The 11,357-nt window shown below is 38.6% G+C and overlaps 2 pseudogenes; both read right to left on the bottom strand.

Annotated features, from left to right (window-relative positions):
• Positions 1-6,147, bottom strand: part of LOC116900902 — a 198,987-nt pseudogene extending 192,840 nt beyond the window's left edge.
• Positions 6,148-7,218: 1,071 nt separating this feature from the next.
• Positions 7,219-10,790, bottom strand: LOC116900901 (annotated as a pseudogene).
• Between the last annotated feature and the right edge of the window lie 567 nt (positions 10,791-11,357).

Raw genomic sequence — 11,357 nt, 5'->3', positions numbered from 1 at the left:
ATTTTTAAATTGTACTAAAAGAATCTATATTATAAAGAAAATATTGTAGGTAGAAAGATAGAAAAATAAGTAAAGAAAAAGGAAAAGAAAGAAAAAATAACTTCTAATGGTATGTGCAATAGTGAAAATATTAAATAAATTCGTCAAATTTATTACATTCTGCTGACAGCATAACATCATATGAACTCTGAAGCTGGAGAATTTGACTTGACTCATGCTCATTAGTGGTAAGTAATCAACAGTGTCATGTAACTGAGGACACCTTTGAGTAGAACCAGTTCTGAAGTGATGTAGTAGATGTAAAAGGAAGTTTTATATGACTGAGACTGGGGCAGCTCCTGAGGAGGTAAAGCCAGCAACTGCCAACGCAGATGTGGATACTTGGAGCCAACCATCAGACTGAGCTCAGGGAACCTGGTGGGGGAGCTGGCAGAAGAACTGGAGGAGCAGAGGGGGGTCACAACCCCATTGGAAGAAAAACATAGGCTGGCCTGACCACCCAGTTCTCCCAGAGTCTAGAGCACCAACCAAGGAGTGTACCTGGAGGGGTACTTGGCTCCAGGTAAATATATAGCAGGGAATGGCCTCTGCTATAATAATATAATAATAATAAAACACCAAGAATTAGCGAAAGACAAAAAGAAAAAAAAAGAAACTGAGTAGAAATAAGCATGGGATGAGGAAATGAATTTCAAGGTTGAAATTTTTCCTACAATATCACAAAGACAAGATATTCTCTTTGCTCTGCAAATGTTAAAATCCTTAGGAATTTTTCATTGTGAAACTTGTACCCAATACAATTTCTGTCATCCTAATCTCATTATGTGTTAACAATGGCCAAAATAATTTTTTTGATTTTCTGTGAGGCTGGTTTAATTATCTTAATAAGTATACTCACCCCATTATATGACAACAATATTTGTTCCCTTTAGATTTTATACGTATTTATGTGTATGGTTATGTATCAGTATGAGTATATGGAGACCACACATGTGGCCAAATGACTGAGAAGGCAGCAAGGGGTTGTTGGATACCCTAAAGTTAGAGTCACATGCAATTCTGATGTCTACTATGTCTTCAATTCCTTGATCTTTTATTTTGCTGTTAATATATAGTAAAATGTATCATCGAATTCTAATCATTGTGTTTGCTATATATAGATACTTATTCTACAGGTACGATGGTAAATTGACGTGTGTTCAAATCTGGTCCTAAGATGAGCATGTGTGAGGTATTTGGTTAATCCCTTGCCCTGTGAATGCGCAATATTTACAAACGAACACGAAGAAAAATTATGGTCCATCTTAAACGTGTTTGGAGAATTTTCTGAACCAGAGGGGGAACTATAAGCACAATATAAATTGTAATAAGTACACATTTTTATGTTTTAATAATTTTTACTTTGAATGGCAATGTATTTTACTGATTTTGCAAATATCTTGTTGTGATTTTCACTTAATAGTATAGTTAAATTTAACATGTCAGTTTTTATATTCAAACAATTGATTCAAAATGTTGTGCACTATTCCTATTAATTTTCCTAGATAAAACTTCTTAGAAATAAAGTGACCACATCTTCTTTGATTTGCTGCCACATTACCAAGTCATTCATCTTATGAATGCAATCCCTTACTGAAGTTTCAAAAGAAAAAAAAAATCTCAAAAATTAAGAGACTAGTGCAAATTAATAAGACCAAAATAAGGCTCTTTACCTAAGTCTTATTCAATTTCTACAGAGTGTCAGGGCAGCATCTACTGGGGGATATATGTATATGGTCCTATACTTACCTTTATAAAATACAGAATTTTTGTTGTACAAGGATGCCCATTTGCAAAGAATTTTGGTTAATTCATTGAACTCTTATAAAATGTAGGCATTGACTAACTCTATTTATTACAAAGAAAAAATATTTCAATGGATTATATTTTTTAACTTTAAAAATTTTTTTTCAAAATTTGGCACTCCAAAGGAAACAATGATGTCCAGTTTCAACTATGGAAATTAAAAATCTAAATCTTATTAATGGGAAGAGAATTAGGGTGTATGTTTTAAAATTCAAAAACTTTTCTAGAGGAATTTTTAGAACAAATAACTCAATTTATTTAGATATTTGTTAAGGATTATAGCTATAAAATCTAACAATATTCACTTTATGGAACCAGATCTTTTTTATAAGCACAAATCTTCTTACCACAAAATATGTACTTTTGTATAGAGTGAAGTTGAGAAAGAAATGGCAAAGATTTACTACAAATGTAGAGAACACCCATAGTGACAATGGCTGCTCTCAGAGCCTAGTGACAATTTTTATTCACATAACTCAAGTTGTGAGGAAGGTCTTGCTTTGCCTTACAACACTAAAAAAGACTTTGCCACCTGTGTCTCAGTGTATATCTGTAAATAACAGATTGCACCAATTACGTTAGTGTTCGGTTGCTGTGCATTAAAATAAAAGGCAGCAGGGAAGAGATTTATAGGCAAATGCCTCTTCTAGAATTCTGCAGCTGATAAGCAGAGGGGTATGAATTATTAAACTGAATGGAAGCCTTACAGAAAGGTTTGTAATCAAGGTTGGCTTCCACAAAACAAGAAACCTGTGACTAATTTCAAATAATGTTGTTTACCTAACAAAAGAGACATTTAAAGGTCAGCTTCTTTGCAAAAATAAATCTGATCTCAAGGAAACACTAACCTTATCCTTGAGCCTTACTTAGAATGAATATCAGATTCAATAAAATAGAATGCAATGCCACAGAAAGCTGGATACTTCTGATGATAGTGCACAATGACTTTCATTAAGTATTGGGCAATAATTGAAAAGAAAAAGTGACAGTTGAAGCTTCAATTTATAGTAAATACTCCAGAGTCAAACTTACAAAAAATAGCTGTTTCTACTTTAAATTTCATGTTAAAAAGTAATAATTTCTTAGCCAGAGTATTGCTATTAACTTGATATGATTACTCTTCTGTCTCTGCAATTTTCTCCTAGGTAAAATAAATTGTAACGGTTTGTTAATAATGGGGATCAAGTGGGAACTTGAAATAGAGGATTCTTTTTTCATGACCTTTCATCACAGACTTGGTATTTTATTTTCTTCTCATTTTTTCTTCTTTCTTTCTTTCTTTCTTTCTTTCTTTCTTTCTTTCTTTCTAGAATTTCATATATGAATACACTGTATTTAAATTATTTTACCTGTTTCTCACACCTCTCCAAATTCCCTTCACTCTCTAATTACTTGCTTCTATAATTATTTTGTTATATGCACATATACAACACATATACACACATGCACAACTATGTACATATTTACCTACTGAGCCCAATTAATGATGCCCATATGAATATAAACTTAGAAAATGAGATTAGAAAGGTATCAGTGGGCTTGTCTCTGGTGAATGGGAAAATGAGAGCAGTACAGATATAGGGTGCAAATATAGTATACTATGCTTATATTTTTAAAGGTCAGTTCCTACATTTTAAGTAAGAAGAGAGAAAAGAGTTGAGTTAAATGCCCATTTATTGAAAAATAATTGTTTCTAGACTTGTCATAGATGCTGTACCAATGAAATCTGAGGAATAAGATTGCCTACACAATGACCACACCAATCAACAAGCAAAAGTAGATGGGTAAAAATTCATGGTTTCAGAATTAAAAATAAGGTTAATTTCCTCAATTTCTGTCCAAGTTCATTTTCATTCATCTATTACTTATTCTGTTTATGAGTGTGTGTATTTATGTGTATTGATAGCCAAGGGATATCTAGAAGCTGAGGGATGATGATTGATGCCTCTATCTTTTACTTTCCACCTTATTGGCTCTAGGCAGGGTCTGTAACTCAGCCTAAAACCTCTTCTTTTTTGCTTGGCTGGCTGACCAGCAACTTCCTAGTGTGACTCTTTGTCTTCCTCTAGTCCTTGAGATAAAATAAAAGCTAGACCTGCTTGGTTTTGGTTTCTTTGTTAGATTTTCAATGTGGATGTTGAGGATGCAAGATCAAGTCCTCACGCTTATGAAATACACCCGGAGCGGGGAGACCCTCACTCAAGTCATGGGATGATGCAACCCCACAAGAACTCACATGAGACTGTCCTTGCTGTAATCACAGGAGGTTTGTTGATAGGAACCAGTGCACTGGGATTGAGATTCATATCCCATGCAGGGGTAGAGGAAGTTGACACCGAGTAGCTGGGAGAAAGGGTATTTAAAGAAAGAAACCACAACCCAAGTGGGTAGGGATGGCATCATTGGAAAATGTCGAGAACACCAGTGAAAAAATCACAAGGAGAAGCTTCCTGTTTCTCAAGATTGTTTTCAAGATTGTAATCTAACTTTATGGTCAGCTAGTTCCTGGGAGAGAGTTGCTGAACCGGCTGGTGTAATTGCAGTTCCAGTGCCCGACCAGTTTCTTTCTTCTGCTCTAAACTTTTTTCTGGGGGTGGGGGGCAACATTAAAACTTTTACCTTTCAATCCCCACTTCTTCTAGTGGCTAGTTCTAATCATAGAATTAAATTTCAGTATCTTCATAATATTGTTTATTTTTTTTTGACCTTATAAAGTGCTATATTGGTGGTGTAATATCAAAATCTGAACAGCATTTATTCTTTTTCTAATGAAGGTAACTAGTTTCTTTAACACACATGGAACTATAATCAGAAGCAGAAACAAAATTAAGAAGGGTGTCATAAAGGAAGATATCAGAGTAGTCATCTAGGGAGATCTACTAAACCAGCTCTCAAACCATTCCTGATGTGCTTCTCTGTCTCTCTGTCTTTTGTCTAACCGTTTTCTAAGTTTACTCATGGAGTCTTAAATTACTCCTGAATGGTCTACATAGAAGCAACATTCTTCCTTTAGTGTAGCATACAGACCTCCTTCTTTAAGGATTATCACGTCTAATCTCTTATTTTGAAGGATTACCTCTAAAAGGGAGGTCAGGGATACTTGGAGGTCAGTTAAAGTCTTTTCTGTTCTTTTTGTATCTCAGTCAATGGCAGTTCTGAATTCTCTATAAGCCTGTGTTGAAGGGCAACAGCAGATGTCCTTGTACCTGCCCTTGCAGTACCTAAACTCAGCCCTAAGATAATTGTCAGAAAAAATTTTAAGTCTCTTTTATGTCTTACTAAGTCTTTCGCATCAGGATTCCAATCTGGACACTATCTGAACCTACACACAAAAGTCATGACTGCCTTTTAGAACTTCTAAACTTATACAGGTTGTGATCAGTGAGGCACAGTTCCAAGAAGTGTTAGGAGTACTAACATATGCAATACCTTCATAGTAAGGGGATGTTACATCATTTGAAATAGAAATCAAGCCTACCTTCACACCTGCGATTGGGGGACCTATCTCGATGGAACACAGGAGAAACATAAAATTCTTGTTTCTAAAGCACACTCCTCAAGTGAGCATTACAGTAACCCTAACATTCATGTCTCTGATGTATCCACTTATTTGACATGCATGTCCAGGAGCTTTTTGAAGATCTGAGTGTCCCTCTAGGTCCCAGCTCCCAGCTCCAACAGCTAGTATGCGGCTGGTGAGGGCTGAGACTTGATGACTGTCAGGGTGGTCAGCAGCACCAGGTACGGTCCTTTCCAGTGAGGCTAGAGTGTCTGGACTCGGTGTCGTCATATGTAGCTGAGTCTCTGGCCTGGAACTGGTGAGATGTCTCAGGGATCCCAGGGACATAGACTGCTGCCAGCTGTGACCAGACTTCTTTCTGTAACACCTGTAGGTCTTTTTGCCTGGCATATAAATCATTATTACTATGACATGTTGGTTCAGTAACATCATCTAATACAGTCAGAGGAGCTGAGGCCCCATATAAGATCTCAAAGGGGATAAGGCTGAATCTGGAAGGGATATTTCTTGCTCTAAAGAGAGCAATAGGGAAAGAGTGCCACCCAGTCTGCGCCAGTCTCTATGGTCAATTTGGTCAAGGTCTCTTTTAGAATACTATTTATTTGTTTTACCTGTCCTGAACTTTGAGTCTGTAGATATAATGTAATTTCTAATTGATCTCTAAATACCTTACCTGGGCAACGAAAGCAGGGAGCAGGTCTGTTGTCTGATCCGATTACCTTGGGCACTCCAAACTGGGGGAAGATTTCTTCCAGTAACTTCTTGATGACTACTGAGGCCATCTTTTGCTTGGTGGGGAAAGCTTTTATGTATTTGTGAAAAGGTACCTATAAGCACTAGGAGATATGTGTAACCATATTTTCTCAGTGAAGTTTACTTCGACTTCTCACTAAACTTTTTAGGTCTTTTGGCCCTGTTTGATTGTTAAGCATTTACTTGTTCACATACCTTATACTTTTTCCTGCCTCTCTGGCTAAATCTTAAAGTCTATTACATATACCTTAACTACTTGGATAAGCTTCTTATCTTCTATAAGAGTCCATTTGTGTATTTGGCAAAGTGAGTCTTTTGTTTGTTCTCTGGGGAGGATAGCTTTCCTTCAAGTGTGCCATTGTCTTTTTTTTTTTTCCTAAGTAGTTTGGGCCTTTTCTTCTGTTGTACATTCTAAGTGAGGCCATCCCTTAGTCCGATCCCAGTTCCCAGTGGCTATCTCTTGCAGGCCTGCAACCAGGATAGGTTCCTGCATAGCCATTTTTCAAGCCACTTGATCTGCTTCGTTATTGCCCCATGCCACTGAATCTCTTCCCTCCTGATGTCCTGGGCAATGAATAATACTCACAGTTGCTGGCTTCATCAGGGCATTTAAGAGATGGCAAAGGTATCTGTGGCATTGATGTGCAAGGGGGTAGAGGTTCAGCCGTCCCAGATGACACTGTGTTGTCCACCTTGGCAACACCCACTCATCTCTGACCTTCATGAAGAGAACTGTTCCTGTCTGTGGACAAGATAGCCTTGTCTTTCAGCAGGGGTCGATCAGTCAGTCACAGAGGTCTTCCCACAGGCTTCTGCCAGTACTTGACCCTTGTGCTGTGGTGGCTCCAGGTCAGGATTGGGCAGCAAGGTGACCAGAGTGCCCCCAACTGGTGGAGAATCTAGTCCATGTCAGCTGACCAGTGGTCCCATCCTCTGGGACATTCCACTCAAAGGCAAAACATTTTTGACTTTGGGGTACCCAGTTCAGGCAGAAGAAAGCATCTTTTAAGTACTGGTGCAATGAGACAGGGTCAACCTGGATCTTAAACTCCACATACATAGTCTGCAGATGTGCACACACATGACCTTACCCAGCCATTTCAGCCCACGTAAGCCATTTTGGAGAGAGGGATAGGGGCAATCAGGGATGACCATGAACTAGTGGGTTCCCTGGCCCAGGCCAAGGTCCACTGTTCTTCAGGTAGTCCATAAGTAGTGTTTGTTGCCAGTAGCCCCCTTTACCCAAGGTCTTTAAATGTACACTGGTACACTTGGGCATAGGAACACAGAGTGTTGGGCCCCTGTATCCACAAAACACTGGGTGGGCTTCCCCTACACCCTGGGGCAATCCCTGATGCTGTGTCCTTTTTCCTTACAATAGGCACATTGATCTTTAGCCAGGAATTCTCTTCTGTTGCCAGGTACTGTCTTGCTAGTCTCTCTAACTACTGTGGCCATTATAAGTTTTTTTTTTTTATTGTCTTTTATTTTTCTTTAGGTCTTTAGCTTCCTCTTCTTTTTGTCTCTTTTCTTTCTTGACTTCTTGTTCTTTTTGCCTTCTTTCTTTTTTACCCTGATCTGCACTTCAACCTTACTTTCTCTGCAACTTAGCCAAATTGGTGGGGCATTTTCTAGCCCCTCAGAGACCCACCATTGCAGCCTGGTGGTAGACCTGGTCCTCCCTACCATCAGGTGTATTGAAGTCAGCAAGCAGAAGTGAGGGCCTTCCATCTGTGTCTGGAACATTTTTTCTGGCCTCTAGTAGGATTCTGTATTTCTTGTAAAAGCTACTAACAAGCATCTCAAATGGGCTAGTGAGAAAAAGAGAGTCCAGAAAATAGAGGTCCACCAAAAAGCACAAATAGCATTCAGTCACACAGAAAGACAATCAAAAGATTAACAGACCAAAAAGAGAAGTACGCACAAAAACAAAAATCAAGAGGCCTCCATCAGATCACCATAAAACTGAACCGATTCAGATGGGAGCTTCCATGAGCTCACCAAAGACAGATAAAAGGGAGTGGATTCCACATCACTCCTCCTTCCCAACCAGAGAGAGATGAAGGGGAGAGGATTCCACTTCACTCCTCCTTCCCAACGGGACACCAATGACAGTTGGAGGAGAGCAGATTCCACAAAAATGATGGTTAAGTCAAAGGTGCCCTCTTGAGGCCAGCCAACATCAAATGTTAGCCACTCCAAGGAACAAAAAGTCTGCCACTGTCCCTTCTTAATCTCAACTGACAAATTGTGTACTCTAGCCCTAATTTCAGTCCAGTGGTCTAAAATCAAACTCAGAGAAGTCGTCACAGTCTGTCCCATCGTCAAAGTCACAAGTAACACAAAACAGAGACCTAAGACACACAAATAAAAACTAACAGACATCCATCTCCACGTAGACAGACAAGTCAAGACCATTCTGGAAATACAGATGGCCAGGAGGGCGTGAAGAGTTCTCCAATCCAGGAGAACTACAGAACTACTATATCTTCACTGGTACGCAGGCGGGAATCTCCCAGGCATTCCTGGGGTTCCCCCAGACCTCCACAGCACAATCAGCGAGCCCCTGGCATGTCTACCGCTCACACTTGCCTTCTCTCCTGAGACATGAGCCTCTACCCGAGACGCAAACTACTGCAAAACCAGAACTCGCAAGCAAATACAGACCTAGAGTTCAGCCGGCACAAAAACATAAAGACACAGACAATATCTCACCTCCAAGTGGGTCTCCGGAGATGAGGGTAGTCGCCGATCCTGGTGAGCCCCCAAATAAAAGACCCCTGGAACAAGGAAACCCTCACTGAAGTCTCTGGATGACACGCCCCCCCCACCCAAGAACTCACGTGAGACCGTCCTTGCTGTAATCACAGGAGGTTTTTGATAGGAACCAGTGCACTGGAGTTGAGACTCATATCCCACGAAGGGGTAGAGGAATTCGACACAGAGTAGCTGGGAGAAAGGGTATTTAAAGGAACAATCCACAACCCAAGCGTGTAGGGATGGCATCATTGGAAAATGTCAAGAATACCAGTGAAAAATCACAAGGACAAGCTTCCTGTTTCCCAAGATTGTTTTCAAGATTGTAATCTAACTTTATGGTCAGCTAGTTACTGGAAGAGAGTTGCTGAACCGACTGGTTGCAGTTCCAGCGCCGGACCAGTTTCTTTCTTCTGCTCTAAACATTTTTCTGGGGTGGGGGGGGCGACTTTAAACCTTTTACCTTTGACTTATTTCAACAATCTCCCTGCCTCCCAATCTTGTTTTTTTGGTTTTTGTTTTGTTTGTTTTGTTGTTTTTGCTTTGTGTTGTTGTTGTTGTTATTTTCCCCAAAAAAGGTCTCTTGTTGAAACTTGAACTTGCTGGTTTAGCTAGGCTGGCTAGTCTGTAATTCTGAGAGAGACTCCTGTTCTTCCCCAGTGCTAGGGTTGCAGACATATATGTTTGCAACTTTGCAACTTGCTTTCATATATATATAGAGAGATTTATACTCAGATTTCAGTGATTGAATAGCAAACACTATATAGACAAAGCCATATTAGCTGTTCCATTCCAAAAATATTTAAGATAACTAATTTCAGCAAGGAGAATTGCATTATTTATTCAATCAGAAGGCTGAGATTTTTACCTTAGGATTTGGCACTAGAGCTACTGTGAAACTCTCACTTTGGAAATCCAGGTATCCTTTGTCCAAAAAGGAAAAGCAATGAGAGATATGGCATGAATGGGTCTTTTGAAGCTGTCTGCTTTGCACTAAGATATAGGAGATCCATGAGTATTTAAGGCAACTAAGGCACAAGACACCTTATACTATTGCTATACATTTCAGATTTCAAATTTGATTAGTTGCAGCATTTATCTTTTTATTCATTTTTAAATGTTTTGTATTTCATAATATTACTGAAGATAGTGCAGCCATTAATGCCAGATGATTTTATTTTAACCTTTTTTTCTTCCAGTCACTGACAAAGAAATTTGCATATTTAATGGGATAGTTTAAGACCTCAAAACTTTAAGAGTCTTTGCTTGTAATTACAATACTTAGTTAATAATTGCATAGTATTTTGATTGCTGTTTCCAGGTTTGTTAACAATTACATTTTATGCAATATTCATCTTTGTATCAAGAAATAATACAATATAAGCTATTTCACTTACTTCTATACATCCAATGATTTTTTTCTTCAAAATCATGTGACTTATTTATCTATGTTTTTCTGTTTAGGTTTTTCTTTAATTTAAATATCTTCTTTCCATATAAAATATACTGTTCTTTATATAAAACAATTCAGAAATTTTTAAATTGTATCATGTAAATTTGACTAACATTTATTGAAAAATGATTTGTTTGAGGTTAGAATTAGTTTATTCTGGTTATCTATTTTTTGCATGTATGCTATGATTTGAATATACTTGTCCCAGGGAGTGGCACTATTTGGATGCGTGGCCTTTTTGGAGTAGGTGTATCATTGTGGACATAGGCTTTTAGACCATCATCCTAGTTGCCTGGAAACAAATCTTCTCCTAGCTGACTTCAGATAAAGATGTAGAAGGCTCAGCTCCTCCTACTCTATGCCTGCCTGGATGTTGCCATGCTTCTACCTTGAAGATTGAAACTCTGAACCTGTAAGCCAGCCCCAATTAAATGCTATTTCTTTAAGAGGTGCCTTCGTCATGGTTTCTATTTAGAGCAGTAAAACCCTAAGACAATGTATGTTCTGCCTTTTCTACTGAGAAAACCTTAATAATGCTTATTTTCTAACCTAATAGTAATTTTTTTCAGTAAACAACTTAGTATATTTACCGTTACTCCAGCAAAAGTTCCCTTATGGCTATTAACAGCTAATATAACTATGCAGTTTCATTTGTCATCTTAGACTACATTATCTATTTTTATATTCTCTCACCTCTGCTATAACTGCATTCATGTATGTCTTAGTTAGTGTTTTTATTGCTGTGGTGAAACAGCAAGGCTGAAGGAGCCAGGGCCTGAAAGGGCTTGCTAAGCTGATACTCAGATGAAGTCAGAAAAGAACCTGAAGCCAGGAGCTGGTGCAGTTACTATGGAAGAGCTCTGCTTACAGACTTACTCACGATGGCTTTCTCAGTCTGCTTCTTATAGAACCCAGGACCACTTGCCCAGGGGTGGCTCCACCTATAATGGACTGGGTCCTCCCACATCAGTCACTTACTAAGAAAATGCTCTGTAGGCCTTCCTATACAACTATCTTTTTGTGCTATTT

The sequence above is a fragment of the Rattus rattus genome, chromosome 5 (assembly GCF_011064425.1).
Source record: "Rattus rattus isolate New Zealand chromosome 5, Rrattus_CSIRO_v1, whole genome shotgun sequence".
NCBI lineage: Eukaryota > Metazoa > Chordata > Mammalia > Rodentia > Muridae > Rattus > Rattus rattus.
The sequence above is the reverse complement of the archived record's forward strand: the minus strand, read 5'-3'. Positions and strand labels throughout refer to the sequence as shown.